Consider the following 21828-nt stretch of genomic DNA (forward strand, 5'->3'; position numbering starts at 1 on the left):
GTATATTTCTACCTACACGGTATCTTGAAGTCTACTCCACTACTTTAAGTACACTTTCTGGTTTGTTTCTCTTCTGCCCAACTGATTTCTAAGGTGCTTATATCTTCGAGCCATTGTCAGAAGCCAAAGAGGTGGAAGAATAAGAAGCGCAAACCAACACAAGAGAAAATGCCAAGAAAATCGACTGATATGCTGCGTGCGTTATGTTTTTTCTGCTCTGCAAAAATTGCTGTTCCTTCCATTTTAGATCCCACACAGGTGTATATATATATATGTTTGTATGTATGTGTGTGTGTTTAAAGGACATGTGCGTGTTTCTAATGGCCTTTCAGTTGCGAGTTTGTGTCGCACACACATTTTTGCCTCTATGAAATGTTTTGCTGCAAATTCTCAGCACTGCAAATATCTAGCTGCTGATAATGAAATATTTTCTGTGTGTTTGTGAGCTGAATTCCAACGCGCTAACCAAATGAAATAAATACAACTAAGTTAAATAAAAACAAATAAATAAAAGAAATTTAGAATATGTTCAACAATATGTTGAAAATGTTTATTTTCTTTTTTTTTTCATTTTCATGTGACACGAGCAGCGACAAGCGATGCAAAACATAGAAACAATTTCGTGTAAATAAATACGATTGTCGACAAAAAAATTTTGGCAAATATGAGAAAGGAAACAAAATGAGAAAATTGTTTATTTTTACAACGAAGCTGAGATGCTCTAAAACTAAAAGTTATTAATATAATGATAACAATAACAAGAGTATAAATTAAGTTGTAAGTATACCATGGAGTACAAAATATACCAAATTATCAGCCAAAGCATCTAAGACCCGATTGCCACACACAAATATTTCTTTAAAAACTTCTACTATACAACTTTTATCTGATCGCAATCAAATTTTCAGGAATCTTAAATACTGTGTTACCATTGTATTCTATGTCAAAAATCGCACCGATTATAAATGTGCTTAATTTTTGATTTTGTTTATATTTGCTTTTTATTTTTATTTCTTCTTTGATAGCAAATATACTTAATATACATTCGTACTGAATATTACTATTTGAATATGTTTATAATATACATATTAAATATTACTTTTTAATACGTAGCCTTGCAAGGCATCTTGCAAACACAAAAAGCTTTTATTTTAAGTAAATGAGCATATAACTATTCTTCCATAGATTACAAGAATATTTAAAAGAAATCAAACGAAATAAAATAGAGTTCTTAAATGTTCAAATGAATAATAAACCTAATATGGCAATATTTTAAATATTTGCTAGTATAACAAATAGATTAAATTCATACATAGAACTGTTTCAAATTTAATTAGCTGCTCCCTTTATTTTGAAAAATACGATTAGTATAGACAAATATTCACAAGACTGCAGCAAACAAAATGACATAGTTAATGTGCTCATTGTCAAGGCTACAACGAATGGCACAAAAGCGACTGAGAAGCCGTTGGCATAATAAATATGACGCTCAATTGTGTCAACAACAAAAACAACGAGCGAAAGCAACAACAGCAAACACGATAATAACAACATACATTGGTTGCAAATGGCAAGCAGCACATGCTGTTTATACCATATTGTTGCCTCATGATGTTGCTGTTGTTGCTGCTCTTGCTGCTGTTGTTGTTGTTGTTTTTTCAAGCGTCTGTCTACACACGTTTCACAAACAAATGAATTCGTTCAAATTTATAGAGCACATGAAAATTGCGCACAAAAAGAAGGCGGCATTTCACCCCTGGGCGTGGCATTTTTATCGCTCTCGCGGGGAGTTAAATAGTACTATATTCAACACTCTCAAAATAACGAGAAGAAAAAAAAACACTCACACTCATCCATGAGGAACATAACGAAATTGAAAATGTTGGAAATTATTTAAAACTGTTGAACGCACCGCAGGCACAACAAAAAGAAATAAACCTCGACAAAGCTTCGCTCGGGAAGTGTGGAAAATGAGTTTATGCAGACCACCGAATGAACAATAAAATACATCGGGGAAAATAGAAGGAGGAGACTAGAAGAGAGAGGGAGAGAGAGAATGCCTTGGGCCAATAATTGATTGTGATAGCTTTGATTGAGTTGATAGAAGCACGACTTAAATTGATTTTAATCCACTTATTGCTTTCATTTTCATCAACTTACCGTTGCTCACAATGTTGAGTAATTATCGCTTTGAATATTGAGTATTTGTTATTCTGAAAAGATGAATAATTGAAAATCATTAGAATCAATAGTTTAGATGTGTATATTATATCATAATAATAACTACAGTATTTATGAATCATGGAAATTATGTGGCAAACAGATAAAAATTATTCAAGTTATTTAAGAAATACTTTTGATATATTTTTAACTTATTTTAAATCTGGTACTACGCCAATATACCAAATATAGCTCTTGATATATTTTAGTATTTTTGTGGTATATTAGTTCGGTATATTTGTATCACCGTCTTGCATACTTGACTGAAAATTTCCTATTTTTTATTGCTCGAAATACAATTTATATTATACAGAAATATACCGAATATATCGTTTTTGACATATTTTAGTATTTTTTGGTATATTGATTCGGTATATTTGTATCACCGTCCTGCACACTTGACTGTAGATTTCCTATTTTTTGTTTACTCGAAATACAATTTTTATTATAAAGTATAATATTATTATTTAAACAAATGTTGAATGATGATATACTGTAGCTTTCATCGAGATTGTTCATTTAACAAACTCTTATTTTCATTTGAATATTTAATGGTGCATTTATTATTAGGAAGACGAGTGAGATCACTTTCACTTAAACAAATAACAGAGATGGTGAGTAATACAGAATAATTCAATAAGAATTAATTAATTCATAAAAAATAGAAAGCTATTTAAATGCACTGCGCATTTTGTATTATCTTTAAAATTTTTAATAATAACTTTTGATTTGGTAATATTTGCAGTTGTCATATTATAATTTTGTAAAATGTTTTCTCACCTTAGTTATATATAATTTTATATATAAGAAATATTCAAAATAATAAAAGCTAATCGGAGGAAAGTTAAAGTTTTCAATATTTCCCTTTTACATTAATTTTACTTTTTAAACATTAACAATACTAAATTCTAAAAATAGAATTAAGTAATGGCGTCGTATAATTATTTAAAGCCGCCTTTTAGCCCTAATCGAGGATTTAAAGTCTAAAGAGAATTTACAACGTAGACACATTTAGGTCTTATTTGAAGTTTTAATATCTTGAGACACTCAACTAGCACTCCTCCTCGTTCAAATCGGAGAGCAGACAGAGAGGGGAGAGACTATAAAACAGTGTGTATCTAGTATACTTAAATTTATAGACCCTCCTGCTGTCATTTTGTGAGTTGAGCGATTAACAACGTTTCATTCAACTTTCAGCACACTCAACTCTCAAGTTGGGCCCCATCATCAGCTGAGCTAAATGAATTTTCCACACTATACAGATACATAGATGTGTGTATATGTACTATACGTATATACATATGTGCATAGTATTAGGGTCAATGGGTTACAAAGAACCTGTCATATCTCACAATGTGTTTGTATGTCTCTTTAAGCCTTTTTGTCTATCGCTCCTTCTCTTTCGCTTGCTCACTCTATTCTTGGCAATTTCAACACATTTTTTAGCCAATTAACTTTAGTTATCATTAATCTGTTATGCTATACTCTGAGTTGTCTCTCTGTCCCTAACTACGAACAACTCAACTCGAGTTTGTCAACAAGCATAGCGAGAAAAAATAAAATGAAAATAAAACTTGAAAACTCAACTTCGCCTTCTCCTTCCTCGATTGCAATGGGCGTTTTTCTTTTGTCTTGTTTATTCTGTTTATGTTTTAGCCTCAGTGTATCTTTGAGCCGCATCTGTTTTGTTCTTTTCATTGATTGCTTCGTATTCCTTTTGGGCATAAATTTGTTGATTTCGGTTATTATACCTTCATTTTGATTGCCATTTGCCATTTGTGCGAAGGTCGCAAGCAAATGCTTTCAGCGCAAAACAAATTGTATTCAAATGTTGTGTACTTAATATTTTAATACCATTTATGGGCAATAACAAAATGTGAATCAATTATTGATTCATTGCTGAGCATTTGCATTCACTTGACTCAATTCCCATTAAAATGCACATCAAATTGATTGCCAAAAATCTCACAATTAACCTTTCAAAATGTTCTGCAAAATTCAAAATAATTCTTTTCGTTTTCGATTATTGTGTGCAATGATAAAAGCCATTAATTCTTTTCCCCATTTATTCAACTGAATGCATCTTTTTCTAATGACTGACAATTACAATCACAGCTTTACAGTCAAAACTCTGTGACTCAAAATCGATTTGCAAACTGAGTAAATATTGTATTCTATCCGTTACAAGGTTTTCTTTTGTGGTTTTAATTCATCACAGTCATCTCTTACACATCAAATTGATTACAAATGTAACTTCATAATCGATATTCAGTCATTTTATGATTCTTGGGAAATACAAGCAACAATACAATTGCAATCTGACTGAATAAGTTGTGATTACTGCGAATAATTATGTTAATTACTACATAGCATTATTATACCCCGCTACCCATAGGGTAGAAGGGTATTATAACTTTGTGTCTCCATGAAATCAATGTATGAAAATCGATAAAGATTGATCTGCGATCAGAAAAAAATTGTAAATTGTACTTTTGTATGGATAAAAACGTCTACTAATTAGGGGTCTTGGTTGCTTTGACTGAAAATCTGGTATATTTTGCACTCTTTGGCATATTTTGCACTCTATGGTATAGTAGTAGTGTATCAATATACCTAAAATATTCTTCGGTATATTTTTAGTGTTTTTACGTTTATTCAAATTGGGTAGCGGGTATCTCAAAGTCGATCACACTCGACTGTAACTTTCTTACTTGTTGTAAGGTTTAATGGTTGTTGTTGCTCTGAGAAACATTCTGAATGACAAATCGCAAAACTTTGAAATAAATGTACAATTATTTTAATTTAAAACTTATTTTATATGTCAAATTTAGTTTGTCTACTATCAAAATACTGTTATTTTAGCAGCATTTTATGATGGAGAGTTAAAGTTCAGTGTGACGTAAAACTAATATAACGAATTATTTGCTATTCAGTCGAATTCTGTTGCCCTGTCGTAAAATTGCATTAACATTTAACAAGAAACGAGCTACTAACTAATTGCAAAGCTGATTAAATTAAATTAAGCCGACTAGAATATAACCTACATCCACACACACACACGGTCTGTCTGTGTGTCATTTTGATTGCAAATTTAATGCGACCAAAGAGTAATTTTTGTGCACGCGTGTGTGGGAAGCGACGTCTATGTGAGTGTGTGGCATATAATCAGAAAAACACACACACAGATACAGGCAAGGACATTCGGGGGAAAGACGAAGCAGAAGAAACAGAGAGAGAGAGAGAGAGAAGGAGCATCGGAAACAGCAAACGCCTCACTGACTTTTCATAGATAAAGCGCAACCTGCGTTGGCATTGACTTAGTCAACCTCTGCTTCTATCCCTCTCCCTCTCTCTCTCTTAGTCTCTTCTTTCCGCTTTTCCTTTCTCTCTCCCGCTTGATGTGCTTGTGTGTTGTTTGTGTGCATCTTAATTAATGATACAAGGATACAATTTGTGGAACAGAGAAAGAGCGAGCGAAAAGGCGAGTAAAGAGCATTTGCTACTAAAGCCATGGCGAGTCAAGGATATCAGATGAGACCTCGACCGCTTCGAACAAACACGCACACAAACACAAGCAAATCGCGTCAACAACTTGAATGCCGTCTAGAAATTGAATTGGATTTGGCCAATAAACTATGGGATAGTCTGTGTGAGACCCTCCTCCTAAAAATGTTCTCCCCTCCCCTCTCAAACTTACATTCAATTTGTTAACCTTTGGCTATGGGTGAAAACTGTCAATTCTCACACGATTCTGAACTTTAACCCTCAAACGCATGTCAGCATTTTAATTAGCTCTTCCCCTTCTACATCTCTTAATATATAATAATATATATATATATTTGCTCATATAAAATAGAACTCTGTAGTTCCAGGCACAAGTTTTCCAATCAAAAAGTCTCGTAACAAACAACAACAAATTGCGCGAAAAATGCACATTGGCAAAAATGGAACTTTGCTCACGACACTTGAAGAAAGTAGTTGAAAATTGTAACAAGTTTGGCAACAGCGCAAAAAATATATATATTAAGTGTACAATGATGGTAAAATCAATAATAATGGTAGCTTTATGAAATGTATTTTTAAGAGCTTCTAATATGCAATAAAGTCAATCCGCCAGCATATAAAAATATGATAGTATATGAATAATTTCTCCTTTTCTTATGCGGTTTCTGATGGTTATATATAATATTATCAATAAAAATATATAAATTCCACAGACCGCCACAATATTTTGTACTAAAATGAATCAAACCACAAAAAAAAACCTTTTATTCTTTAAAAAAAAGAAAGAAAGATTAAAATAAAGTTAAATATGTATAATAAAAATGAAAATTAAAGTTAATTTTTATAAAAAAAAATCGAAAAATAAAAATCATAGCAAAAATTCCTTTGTACGAATCCGCAAATCATTTTTTCATTTTATATATAATTAGAAATGCAACTTATTAAATGCATTCATCAAATTCCAAGTGTAATTGTAGAGCATCAGAAATTCGTCACTTTAATGATAAGATCATCTCTATTGTGAATTTTTCACGTCATTTTGTAGTTGCAGTTGCAGTGCGAAACAAGTATGCAAAAGTTTTGCGCAAATCGCGAAAAACGCTTAACTTTTTAGTGAGGCAAAATTGGGGAAAAGTGTTGATGAGTTGTTAGAGGGAGACGCGTCGTGTTGTTAGGAGGTCAGTGAGTATATTGGATGGTGTAATGGCCTGCCAGCAAAAGGGTAAATGGCAAAGGGCAAAGGCTCCAGGATGTTTGGTGTGTGGGGTACTTGAATGCTAATGGCAATGCACCCCTCACTGCTCACCGCTCACCACTTACTGCACAGTGTGCACTTCGGTATTTATGCATTGACCTTGATGCAACGTCGCCTCCCGCTGCCATCATCATCATCATCATCATAATCATCAGCAGCAGAAGCGGCAGCAGCATCTATCGCGATGGGGAAAGTGGCTTTTAAATGCAGCCACCAAAAACGTTTCGATTAGCACATGGGGTGGTCAACTACCATATTGTGGGTTATTGATGGATCGCTCAATCTCTGTCTCTCACTCTTATTCGCTTTGTCTCTTTCGTTCTCCATTGAATGGAATCTGCATGAATTTTGCATGTTGCGTTGGACCTTTTTTCCCCCCCAAATATATTGAATACCACACGGATATGCCGTGCTCTAGCGCAACGGAAATGAAAATTTCACGAATTCGAATTCGGAATGTGTATGTGTGTATGTAATATGTACAATGTACACTATACATATATTTGTATTTATTGTATTTGTTTGAATGATTGCTCATTGTGTCGAGGGTAACGGGTTGCAAATTTCGGCTTTCACAATCGATTTGTGCTAAAGCAGTTAACGGATTTCAGTTGAAATTCCCTAAATGGAATGTTAAGAACCTCGAATATGCTATAAAGCATATGCAACGGAACTGACACGGCATTTGCCAGCTTACAAAGTAAATATCAGTATATCAGTATATGCAAATACCAAAAGTGAGCATAAATACCAAAGGTTGCACAGTAAAATAAATGTGCCAAAATTAGTCGGGAAGTTGAAAAAAAATACTTAATTGTTTTAACACCCAAATTCTTAAAAAGTGTGTTATATGATATTTAAATAAAAAGAAGGCACAACTCTGCTACATTTTAGCAAAAATACTGAAGGAGGATTCGATTGGTCAGATATATTTATCTTAAATGAAGTATTTAGTATTTTTAAACATTTTTATTCTGAAATACCAAAAATATACTAACTTTATTGGAAAAAGCATTTGAAGCTCAAATTTTGAACTTTCATTTCTGTGTATCAGTATAAATACCAATTGTCAAATGAAATACTAAATGTGACTGAATATTTGTATATTTTTAGTGTGCCAAACTTAAATGCATTTAACTTAAAATTTGCTAATTATTATTTATGTTTCTCGCCTCGTGAAACCTCGACAGCAATGGCAAGAATTGCTTGATTTTTAATTTATCGGTGTAATTCCCAAACGATAGAAACGTACAAGCAACACTTACATGTAGACAATAAAATAAACAAACACTTAATTATTAATGATATGCGCAAACTGTGTTTGGGAATTATAAATAACTAAAAGAGGAATGAAATCCCTCATCGCATTGCTCGCATTCATTTCATATCCGATAATTGAGCAGTGGCCTGGAACCTTGTCTAACCAACACAACAAACATAAATTGCACTTGCTGTTGGCCAACTTTAATTAGCGCAACGAAAAAATACATATACATATATATATATATATATATTACGTCTGTATATGAAAAAGAGAGAAAAAAATAAACAATATGTAAATGGCAAAAATAGAGAAACAACAGTTACCGCAACAACCGCAATACACGTTGTTATTGTGCCGAAAGAGAATCAGAAATAATTGCCAGGCAAACAATTTATGGGCACCTCCATTCAAACACACACACTGACGCTTACATAAATACATCCATATAAGTGCATATACAGAGTAAGTTGTATAGTCCGAGTCCATGATTTCTCAGCTCTCAGCTGGACTCAACTGCGCTGAGCTGTTGGCTAATTATGCAGACGGACAGCGGGCGTTGACTGGACAGTCGACGGTCGACGGTAATAGATAAACTTTTCTGCAAATGAAAAGTTATGACTTGGTCTTGGACTCGCACCCAAGCGACGACGAGAGGAAAAACTTTGGCCAGGCTTGGCAATTTCCATAAGCTGCGAAACAATGCGAAGATGAGCTACACTTTAAGTGAACGAAATAAGTAATTTGTATTTCAAATCTAACAATTTTAAATTTATAATATCAATTGCATAGTTAATTAGAATGCAGAATTTTATTACTTTTATTATTAAAAAAAAAAAAAAAAAAAAAAATTAACCTGATTGTTTTAATTTTTTTTGTTAAATAAAATTTAAAAAATGATTTCTATCACAAATATTCAATACAATATATATATACAATATTCGATAACATCATCCTAAACTCACACAAACATAAAAAACTATTATGAAATCTGCAGTTGAGTGTGCTCGACTCTGAGATACCCAATACCCATTTTTAGTAACCGGCAAGGTAATGCGGTTATTCTTAAAATATACCATAAAATACTAAAATATACCGAATGTCATTTATGTTGTATCAATAAGTAGTATATTTCAAATATAATAGTATTATTCTTAAAATATACCATAAAATACTAAAATATACCGAATGCCATTTATGTTGTATAAAAAAGTAGTATATTTCAAATATAATAGTAATATTCTTAAAATATACCATAAAATACTAAAATATACCGAATGTCATTTATGTTGTATAAATAAGTAGTATATTTCAAATATAATAGTATGTTTCTTAAAATATACCATAAAATACTAAAATATACTGAATGTCACATATGCTTATTGATATAGCATAAATGACATTCGGTATATTTTAGTATGTTATGGTATATTTTAAGAATAATACTACTATATTGGAAATATACTACACCAAATATGACTTCATTCAAATTTAAGATTCATTAAATTATGCACAATTATTTAATCTCATTTCTATTGTGTTACAAACTCGATAACCGTATTCAAACACCCTCTCAGCATGTTACACTCTATGATTTCGCTACTTGCCTTAATTTCATCATAAAAGGACAAGCAACACGAACTTAAATTGGAATCCTAATGTACAGACAGTGCCACATAATAGTATCGTCTTTTCTAATGGATTTGCGCTACAATGAAGTCATAAATCATGTCGCATCTAACGGAGCATCTCATTGTATCAGTTACACACACGCCAAAAATACGTTTTTTTTTTTTTTTTTGGCGATTATCATTAAAGTTGTTAATCATGTGTCGTGGCAATAGAAAAGAAAACTGTGGCGAAAACGCCCACAGATGGCGCTATTGTGCAGCGATAAGAATTGCCTTTTTTGGAGGTATGGTTCATTATTTTGCCTATTTTCGGGTGGGTTGAGTTTTAATTTATGAAATTGAAGCAATGAAATAGATGTGGGAAGATTTGGCAACAGCTTGAAACTAATTGGTCGAAAATAAATCGAAAGTTTTATGCAATTTATATTGCATGTCAAGTATATTTTCTTTTGCTCATTTTTATTAGAATTATTTTAATCAATGTCTTTATTGAGATTTTTTAGCAAGTCAAATGTAACCTCAATTCGGGATTGCAACCATAAAACTTGTTATCCAAACAAAATTAATAACAAATACGAGTAAATATAGTATATACAACGCTCTATACATAGAAACATGTCCTTAAGCCACAAAAACCAGACAAGTTATGGCTGTTGTTTCTATGGACATGTACGAAAACTTTATAGTTTATCTTAGTTTGGGTTTGCGGCAGCCACACATAACGAACCCAAGGCAGAGGGTAGAGGAGAGAGGGGAGAGAAATGAAACAAAATTGTCGACGTCATCAAGTTGACAAAATGTTCCACACACATGTGACCGAAATAAGAAACTCATATCTTTGAACTTTTGTGCCATGGTTGACTCGGTTTCAATTCGAATTTGGCTGGAATTAGACACATGTATAAATAGGTATAACAATCTCATCGCCACTGCTGCGAGTGTAGTCCACATATTAACTATTAATTTAGTTCATTAAACTAACGGCATATTAAACGCACGCATTGTACGGCGAGTACAGAGTGCAGAGGGGGTGGAGAGGTCACTTTTTGGTTGGGTGGCAACGCCTCATTAACAGCACGCCATTTCGTTTCGTTTTTCTCTTGAGCTATCGAATGTGCTCCAAGCGAGGTCCACTTCTCCAAGACCCTCCCCTCCCCTCCCCTCCCACCATACTTGCTCCTAACAACTACTCAACACACACTCTCCTCCCACGCTTTATGTTGGGGTAGTTCATATTTATGCCAAGAATTTATTGCCCCTTGTGTGTGAGTGTGTGTGTGTTTGTTGACTCTATTTCCCGGGGGCTGTTAAAGCCGTGTAATGGGACTTTTGGCTGCAGATTTGTTGCCGCTTAGTGCATAAAGTGTGACACAAGTGCTGTCAACTTATTTGGCCAGTCAAGGACAACATGCCATCGCACATTCGGACACTCCGAAAAGCATCCATAAAAGAAGAGAGCTTGCCAAAAAGGAAGTTGCCTTGTCAGCTTCCAATCACACGACGAAGCGAAACATAAAGAATATAAAGTATTCGGTTGAATACTTGAGTTAAAGCTTAAAGTGGTTTCAGATTTGTAATCTTATGAAACTACATTAACGATACAACAATCAGTTCTTATTTTCATTAAACTTATGGCGAAACTTTCAGAATATGCAAAGTGAAAAGTAGCAAATTTCGTTATGTTCTTTGCCAAATCTGTAGTTGACAATGGGATCTATAAATTAAAGCCTGAACATTCAGGAAATGACAATGCAAATAAAGTCTCGAGTGTTATCTTATCAGTATATGTATTTATTTCTTCAGCAAATATGTTGATATATTTGAATAATAAACGCAGATGTTACTTAAATTCCTTGCGATTTCTCGATTCCACCGAATTACATTAATAATTTATTTGTTACCACAAAAAAAAAAATCCACATATGTAATATACATCTCTCACGTGATTCTCAATCTAATCTTTGTACACACATAAACGTAACTCCTTCAATGACAACTTCGCATACTTACAGTAAAATCCGCTTAAAGTGACACAATTGTAAGGCCCTCATCCCTCTTCCCTCTCTTATGCCACACCTCAGAAAGAGAGCTTAATACACTGTTTGGCCGTAAGGAATCAAAATCCTTAGAAAAAGCAAAAGTCAAGCTACTTCATTTTCACAGCACAGCAGCCGTAGCCGCAGCTATAACAGTAAACAAAGTTCTTGTCTCCCTCTCCCCTCCTCGTGTTTGCCCGTCGCTCTTCCTTGTTCTAGAGACAGCTTTCGCTTTGCCCTTAAAAAGAAGAGAAAAAAAGCTTCCACTCATTGACTTGACGTTACAACAAAACTTTTGCCAAGCAAGTTTGAAACTAGTTGAACGCAAGCTTCAAATGGGAAATGAGAATGGGATAAAGTGGGAGGATAAAGTGGAAGGTTGGCTCAGCAGCCTGAGACAGCCGCCAGTACAAATGTTATGGATGTCAAAGAGAAGAGGGAGGGGTGCTGGTTAAGCAAAAGTTGCTAAGAAAATATGTCTACACTTGCCAACATCCGTTTCCGTTTTTAGGCGCGTTGCGTTACGCTTCGAGCGAGTGTAGACGGCGCCCGGGGACCTCTACAAGAGCTAATAAACACACGCACACACACACGAACACAATCACTAACACATACACACACGCGCAGGACACATTCATTGTGTCTCATTTGAGCCGCACATTGAATGCAAATGGCGCAAATTCAAATTACAAACCAACAATTTCCGCAAAATGTGCGACGTCAATTTTGCTTCGCACTTTTTGTATAACCCCCTATTTTGTTCGCCTCCTCTCTATTCTCTCTCTTCTCTTCCTTAAACTTCTGCACATTTAATTGCGTGTTGTTTGTTTCTCATTGTGTGTGCGTCCTTTTTATCCTTGGCGTAATTTCAACATGGCCATTGGCGCTGTTTCTCTGTTTATTTAATTTGATATATATTTTGAAGTGGGGAAATCGACTAATTTAAAACCAATTAATGCGCTTCGGGGCCAAAAAGCCAACCGAGCATTATTTATCACATTAATTTGATACTGAATTGTGTAATTCAATATTGTTGAACATTTTGCACTCATCGAAATGCACAGTCTACAATTAGCATACAGCGTAGCTTAACTTAACTTTTAGTTTGCATACATATTATTTTTGTGTTTAATATGAAATAGCATTGAATTCCAAATATAGAAAAAGAGTGCATTTTATATATCCCAAGTACTGAAAACTATAATAAGCTCATCGAAAAACAAGTAAGAAACCTACAGTCGAGTGTACTCGACCGTGAGATACCCGCCATCCATTTTGAATAAAAGAAATATATTTTGCGGTATTACTAAAAATTATACCAAATGGTATATTTGGTATATCGATATAGTGCCGCACTCAAAATATACCATATACTATATACCAGATTGTCAGCCAAAGCAACTAAGACCCCTAGTAAGTAGGTGTTTTTGCCCATACAAAAGTATTTCTTTAATAACTTCTGATCGCAACCAAATTTTCAGGAATCACAACTACTGTAGTAATTATTATATATACCAAAATTCGCAACTCTAGCTTTAAAATTACGCTTGTTATTCGAATTTTTTGATTTGCTGGGGCGAAAGTGGGCGTGGCAAAAATTTGAAACAAACTTGATCTGCGTGCAAACATAACAAATGCTGTCGAAAAAAAAATGATAACTATCTCTTATAGTCTCTGAGATCCAGTGTTTTATACGGACGGACGGACAGACGGACATGGCTAGATCGTCTCGGCTGTTGACGCTGATCAAGAATATATATACTTTATAGGGTCGGAGATGCCTCCTTCCACCTGTTACATACATTTCCTGCCGCCACAAAGTTATAATACCCTTCTACCCTATGGGTAGCGGGTATAAAAAATCAATACTGCATTTCAGAGTTAGATGAAAATTTATTTTCAATTTCTTTTAATTAACACTTTTTTGGCAAAGTAAAATTTAGAAGTTTTCGTTAATCAAATTCACCAGAGTAAGACCACAAAAAGATGGTCAAGAGTAATAGCGTTGATAAAGTCAAGATACAAATTTGAATATCATTTTTCTGTCTACGTCACATTGCTTAGCATAGAAATTAACTATTTTAGGAACTAGTTTCATTTTGACTTCACTCAATGTGAATACTCAGCAAAAGACAAAATTACGACTAAATAATTCTATTTTATTTTGTTAGAAATTAATGTGCCTAAAAAACAAAAATGCAGTTAAATTATTCTCACTTTCAAATTGAATCCCACAAACAAGTTGCCCTCTAGGGAAATCGCATTTCAAAACACATCAGCAAAATACAACACAGCTGGTATCTGGGCAATTATTTAACATCTACGTACAGAGAACGAGGCAATTTAATCTGCGTCATGTTGAATACACCATTTCTATACACATTCTTTGTATATTGTTTGCCTAGCTTAAAGAAATCGAAATTGTTCACCTGAGACGAGCCAAGAGAGAAGCCAATCCAGACGTAGTCAACAAAGCCAATTTTGTCTCATGCAAAGAATGACGTTGGTATTTCATTATCAAATAAACTCTCAACGTTGCCCATCATCGTAATCAATAACAACACGTTTAGGCTCTCAACCGTTTCTGATCCACAACACCCTCGAGGGGTGTATGAAAAAATTTACATTAATTTCAATATGCCACCTAACAAAAAAAAAATAGGAAGGAAAAATGAGGCACAGAGACAGAGGGAGAGAGGAAGAAAGAGAACGGAAAAATAAAGATAGCAGAGGAAAATTTCTCATCTTCATTTCCATGCTGAAAAAGTCGACCTCAAAATTTGCATGGGTCGACATTTTCAGTTTGTGTCTGGTCTGATATAGCTCCTCGTCCGTCCGTCCGTCTGTCTGTCTGTCCGTCCGTCTCTCCAGCCCTGGCCTGAGCTTGGAAGCCCTCAAGTACGGCGTGTTTTTGTTGCTGTGTCTGTTATACAATATTACGGAGTAGGCCTTTGAACAATGGATGTGCTACATGAATGTAATGCACATCGAAATCGGGCCAATCGAGGGAGTGGTAACACACACACACACACACACACACACAAACACACACAGATAGGCGTCTGGCGCGTTGACTTGCTGTGCCAATTTGGCAGGGTTGTCGCTGCTTTTGTTGTTCTTGTTATTATGTGTAGTTGTAGTTGAAGGGCAACAGCAGAAGCAAAAGCAGAATCAGAAGCAGAAGCAGCAGCCGCATAACAAATTTGTGTATTTTTTTTTTCTTTTGCTTTTCATTTTTTCAAGCTTTTTTTTTGTGGTTCGCTTTCGTTGTTATGGAAAATAAATTGGCTGGGCTTATTTGATGCACACAGAGCACACACAGGTTTGTCTGATGTGGTCCAAAATAACAAGGAAGTAGTCGAAAAATGTATGGACGGTATTTATATTTAAGCCAAAAAGGTAAAAAACGCCCAAACGAGTGACAAGCAAATTAAAGTCACTCATTTGTTCAACACTTGTAGGGAATTTCGTAGACTCAATTAAATATTTATTGCTCCACTCTTTAAAGAAGATGTTAAAGTACCTTAAGGCACTCGACGGCACAAATTTGATGGCTTTAATTCCTGTTAACTTTTATAATTGAGCTTAGGCATGCGTCACAAATTCCAAAATCTTGACCATTTTCTGTCTGATCCTCAGCTTACAGCTTTTCGTTTATCCCCAAACTGAGCTTATGCGTAAACATTTTTTTTCATTTTCATTTTCCTTTTCACTTGTGCGAGTTTTAATTTTCCCTTTTTGCTTTTAGCCAAGTGATTTTGTGCAACGTTTACAGAAATGTTGTCTCAAGCATTTGCCAGTCTTCGATAACAATGTCGAAAACATTCCACAATTTTGGTGTCTTATTTGCTTGCCAAGTTGCAAGTTCTATTGTTGCATCCGCCCTCCCATTGTTTGTGATAGCCATTATAATGTGTAAATTGTCAAATAGTTCAGAGTTGTGCACAAATTCATTCATTTACATTCAAGCATTTTGAGGTATCCAATTGAACAATAACTATTTGAGTATTGATATGCTCCAACAGGAATCCAAGTCGAGACGAGTTGAGTTGATAAGTTTTCTTGTCAAAAGGAGATTTAAGGCCATTCAACCATGTTTTAAATAACTTCAGAAGTGGTATCAATGTCGATACAAGTCCTCTAATTAATTTTACAGATTTGCCAAAGCTGAGGTGGATGCAACAAAATTCAAAGACAATATTCTCTGTATTGTTGCCAATTTCCATAAGGCTTGCTCTGATAGTCTGTAAGGAGTTTGAGACAAACTGCGTCATGGAGTCGCCTCCTTTTGTTTGTTGCACACATTGCACACATTTACTCTTATAACCCTTGGGTAGCCTTTGAGAATTATTTAATTAGTGCACATTGCTGCTGTCAAGATCTTGAATTATTACTTTAAGGATTCAACTCTTTAAAAAATAAATCTTCATATTATCTCCACAAATTCCTTGTATTGATTTTCCTTAAATGAATGTGTTTCAATAAAAAACCCAAACTAGTCTCTACTCTTTTATTCTATAATTTCAAAATATCCAAATGAAGTGTTTATTTATTATCATCACAGAAGTAACTTAGATTGCGTTATAAAACGTATTTCAATCGAGTACATAACTTGGGAAAATCTGTTGTAAAATTCCTATATTTTTGTTAATTCATTCAATTCGTTTTCATATTCATATTATTTTACATGCCATTTATTATTAAAATTACAACACTAAAGAGTAACCCGATTGATGCGTATGTTTTAATATTTTTGTTTGGTTTCAATTTAAATATTTGACAGGATTCAGCTTTTGTGTTTTCATATTTGACATTGGCATGAAATCGAAATACGAGTAGAATTTGTTTTTTTATTTAAATTTTCACTTGAATTGCACTGTTTATTAAAAATTTTCATATATATTTCTCATACAAAGTACACATTTTATTTTGGCTTTCAGTTTACCCTAGTTAAACCGAAGCAGATTTATTGAATGCCATTTAATTTCGGTAAATTTTTGGTTTGCAATTCGCATGCAATTTTATTCCCTGTTAAAACATTGTTGCAATCCAATCAATATTGTACGGCATTTTTTAACGCTTTAAGCTTCGTTATTGAACCAGATTTAAATGAGACATAAATTATTGAACCATATTTCAGTTTACATTGTTTTGCATCAATTAATGCGCTCCATATGGATATATGTTTATGTGTTCCACATAATATCAATATCATCTCTGAATTGCCCCCCGCATTCTCCACCCACCCAAGCACAGCTGTTTTGCATTGAAAAGTTACTTCATTGTTGCAGTTAGTTACTTGTCTGCTTCTTCTCCTTCTCCAACTCCTTCTCCACCTTCTTCTTCTTCTACCTCGGCTGCTGCTGCTGCTGTTGCGATGAAGCAGAAAACAGAAACGGACAAAATTTTCTTCTTCCCAGTGCTCCGTTTTGTTGTTATTTTATTTTTTGGTTTGTTTAATTGACTTGAAAACCAGTTTTATTTGTTTGCAAGCAAAAAGCAGCAAGCAGCAACAAGCATTAAAAGCAAATATAAATTGTATGCGGCTCTGCTGCAGCGCTGCCTGCTGCCTCAGTTCAGTTACAGCGCTGTCGCCTCTGTTTCTGTTCCGCCGTATCGACTTGTTGTTTTTGTATTTTTACCTTTTTCTACCTCACTCACGTAGCGCAAGAAAGAGAGCGCGAGAGAATTGGAGGAGAGCAGTGAGTAAAAGAACGCTGTTTGTGCTTTTTTTTCTTATCATAATGCGATTATTTTTGGGTTGGCAAAATAAAAGCGTAAAAAAGTGTAGAACTTTTACGCCATGGCATGTGAGTCTGCCTCACTGTCTCTCCGACTGTTTGTCTGTCCGTCTGTCCGTCTGCCCGTTTGTCTGTCTGTTCGCTTTGCTGTCTCACTGTCAGTGTCTGCTTGTGTGTGTGCGTGTTGCTCTGAGTTTGTGTAAGTGCGTTGTGCTCGAAGCTAGCGGAGCTTTAAACTCGTTATTGTTCGCAGTCGCTGACGTCGGCGTCGCTGCCGCCAAGCAGCTTCTTATATTGCTCTCCTACTCTTGCTCTTTTACCCTCTATTGCGTTGGCTGCTGCTCTTCGCAGTACATGTTTGTATGTGTGTGTGTGTGTATTTTGGGGTCTATCTCTCAGTGAGAAGAATTTAGTTGGTTTTAATGTTGCTTTTAATTAGAAATTAGTTCTACTTCATTAAAATTGCTTTTGCTCGACGATGTGCAAATTGCCGTTGCTTGTCCATTTGATGTGATTAATTAAAGGCCAAAACCAACGTTACTTTATTTTCTTTGCGCATTTTCCATACAAAACTTTGCAATTTATTTTTTTATTTGATTTTTGTAAACTCCTTTTTTGCCGTTTAATGTGCTTGCCATGTCTAATTTATGCAAATTTAATTGCCAACAGACATTTTGTTGGAGCATTATAACCGAATCACTACCAAATGATGATGATGATGAGGATAAGAGGGGGAAACATTGTCCTAAATTTGCAGTTTAATGTAATGTGCTTTTATTTTTTCTCTTACTTGATTTAATTACGCAATAATTAATTAGGACAATGATTTTGTTGATTTAGAAATAGTACATAAATTATTGAGTAAGTGATAAAAATAATTATATGCATGATACACTGAGAGAAATATTATGAACGACAGCATCTCAAATGCTTCAAACATTTAGAAAGTGCTCACCAAAGTTATTTTGTTTGTACGTAAATAAATACTCTCTATTTAATTATTGCATTTCTTAATTTAATTTGTTTAATGATATTTAGAAATAAAATTACATACATATGTAACAAAGTAATTCTTATTGTCGAGCGTCTATTAAAAATCTTACTATTTCTGGTAAACTTTAATTTTAACTATCACTTATAACATCACATTTTTGCTAGGGGCCTGTCAAACAGTCGCACACACGCACACAACACACACATACACAGTTTCGCAGTTGGCAGTTTAATTATAAGCTCTTAAGATTTTATCAATCAGTGGAGCGGGTAAACGGGAAAAATTTGTTGCTAAATGTATGTATGTATCATACTCTTATTAATAGTATTTCTTGTTTTTGTTATACTTATTTATTATTGCCGCTGTTCCTGCTCTCGTTAACTCGTTCGTTTCATTTTCATACGTTGCACAGTGTCACACAACGGCACACAAAAACATATCACTCATATACTACAACACAGAATTCGACACATATTCAATAGTACTGGTCACACAGTGCACACAGTATTGTTGTTGTTGCTTGCTATGCGTGCAAATGTCGTTGCGGACATCGACGCCGTTGCAAACCGAAGTAGAGGAAGAGCAAGAGGGAGAATAACACGAAGATGGAGCAACGGCGCATACACTAAATATCTTTAATTGTTGTTGCTACAAGCTATTTAAACTGAGACCCGTCGTTGCAATGCTTTTTGACACTTGCACCAAAAACATACATACAACGTACGTACATACAAATATATGTGTATGTTATACGTTTAATGTAAATAACCGCTCCACTGTCATTTGTTGTTTTGTTTATTTTACTTTGATTAGCAGTTTGCCTTAGGGTCGGCCAGACTCTCGATTGTCTTACCGTTTAGTCACTTTCTTGTTTCGCGCAACTAACATTTGTATAAATTTTCCCAATTTGTTTTGCCGTCGGTATTTTCATACAGCTGCTCGACGTTTTTGCGGCTATTGAATTTTTACCCGCAGTGCATACAGCTCTAACGATTCGCACACGTTCGCGCTTTGACACCAACTGAAACGTTTCATTGCCAAGGCGTTTCGTTGTAGCGACTATGGAACGCATGAGAAACCGACGAAACGTCGTCGCGCATCGTCTGCCTGCCCGACTGACTCACCAACTGACGGTCTGACGGACCGAGCAGCAGGCTAGCACGACGACGCGACAGTGAGCAAGTGAGACAGTGAGACAATTCGACGAGACGAACGCTCCGAGTGTGGTGAACAAACAGCCGCATGAGAGTGAGTGAACGTATGCGGACGGCAATACGTGAGTGTGTGCGTGTATTGCGCCATCGCAACCAACATGTGTGTGTGTGAGCACTTGACAGTATGCATGTAGTTGTGCATATTTCGTTTGTTTACAGTTTTGCGTTGTTTTCTGCTGCTGCCGCTGTCGCTGTCTCTCTCGCTGTTGCTCTTGTTTTTGTTGTAGTATTTTTTCTACTTTGGTTGTTTTTTTTTCTTCCATTGCATTTGATTGTTTTAAATTGAGATTTGTGTGCCAAAAGCAACGCTGTAGTGTGTTATTGTTGTTGCTCCCAGGACACGCCGCTGTTTTTGTAATTTTTGCATATGAAAATTTATTATATTTTGTTGCCAAAAACAACAAACACAAATCATACATAATTTCTCTGCTTTACGTGTTGCTTTTAATTTTCAGTTATTGTTCTTAAACGTGTGACAGCTAATTGGATTACATGCTTTGGTTAAGGAGAAACCAACTTTATTTCTGATTAGGTTTCGAGTTCCCAAAACATTGCCAACTCACACACACACACTCATACTATACATATGCTTCTATGTATATGCTTAACCCATGGTAGCCGCACATTTTACATGGTTTCGACTAAGCAACATATTAACTTAATTAGGCTAACTCTAATTGTGTTATGCGTCCACAAAGCGAAAACTTCTTTGACGAAGTGTGGCAACATCGCAAGCTAAGCCAAATTCCATTAAATATGGCCAGTCACATTTCTTGAGTTCCAGCTTTAATGAATTTAAAGCGTACTTGCAAAGTTAATTTACTGACAACAAAAATTGTAAAAATAATATTATTGGATGCATGTTTTTATGACAACTGAAAATTGGCAATGTTGCCTGCTAAGTTCGTTCGTTGGTAACTTTAAACAGCTGAGTAATTGTTGAACTTTTGTTTCAGGAAAATGAAAACAACATACAAGCAATTTGGCAACGTTGCAAAATCAATAAAGAAAATGAAATAAAGACAAAAACTTAACTTACCGTTATCAATCACTGCTTCAATAGCACTAAAAATGCCCATAGAGGGGGATTGCTGCTTCTCCCGAGTATTGTGAGTGCTATAAAAGGCGGAGCAGAGAAAAAAAAAACGAAAAGGGAAAATTAATTTGTATTTTTTCCATTATGCATTCAACTTGTGAAGCGTATAATCATTTCCACACAAATTTATGCAGTCACAAAAGAAAACTGCCAGTTATTACAGTTGCTACGTCCTTGGCAATGATACACATACAAAAATCCACTATTGGCTGTGCTCGTAATTTTGTGTGTCCCACAGCAATTGTGGCACAAACTGCAACATCAATAAACGAGAAATGTAATAGAAACTCACACACACATATGCGCTAACATGAGAACTCCCAATGCATGACGAAAATAATAATAATAATATTTCTTTAATCAAACTACACAATTGATTGCATTATTGACAACCCAAACGAACGATAAGCGAATAGCAGCAATAAATACTATAACGCACTGTGGTACAGTAATTATTCGATTACGATATTTATCTATTAAAAAGTGAATTTTCTTTTATAGTTTTTAAATTGTATTATAATTTTTTTCAGCAGAATCTATGGTTTTGGTAGAAAAATATTAAAAACTACAAGAATATTTAAATATAATTTGTATTAATACATCCATATATAATGTATATATCTACATATATTTATATATATATACTTTATAAACATTTAATGTTTAACATTTTCGTAGCTACATTACCATTAGCAAAGTGTAATAAATCAAGCATTTTTTCTGATAATTTTTTGATTTATAATGTGAATAAATCGTTATTTCCCACTAGTACAAAATATGCCAAATTATTCATTATTCACTTGCATAAAATGTCGGGTTTTTTTGTTTTGCTGATATTGTGCCAATTGAAGTAATCAAATATGTACCAACAAAATA

At 34.6% G+C, this 21828-nt stretch overlaps 1 protein-coding gene across 3 annotated transcripts in view; it reads right to left on the reverse strand.

Moving 5' to 3' along the window:
• LOC117567419 (7SK snRNA methylphosphate capping enzyme bin3) overlaps positions 1 to 21828 on the reverse strand; it is a 53100-nt gene that overhangs the window by 23323 nt on the left and 7949 nt on the right. The window contains exons 2-3 of one of the 3 annotated variants that reach the window (XM_034247409.2): positions 20896 to 20972; positions 2161 to 2213 (exon numbers count right to left, since the gene is read on the reverse strand). The gene's annotated coding sequence lies outside the window, so the exon portion shown is untranslated. Of the gene's footprint in view, positions 1 to 2160; positions 2214 to 19495; positions 19668 to 20895; positions 20973 to 21828 lie in introns of those variants that run through there. The other 2 variants (XM_034247411.2, XM_034247412.2) reach the window with 2 other exon arrangements.

This window comes from Drosophila albomicans, chromosome 3 (genome assembly GCF_009650485.2).
Source record: "Drosophila albomicans strain 15112-1751.03 chromosome 3, ASM965048v2, whole genome shotgun sequence".
NCBI lineage: Eukaryota > Metazoa > Arthropoda > Insecta > Diptera > Drosophilidae > Drosophila > Drosophila albomicans.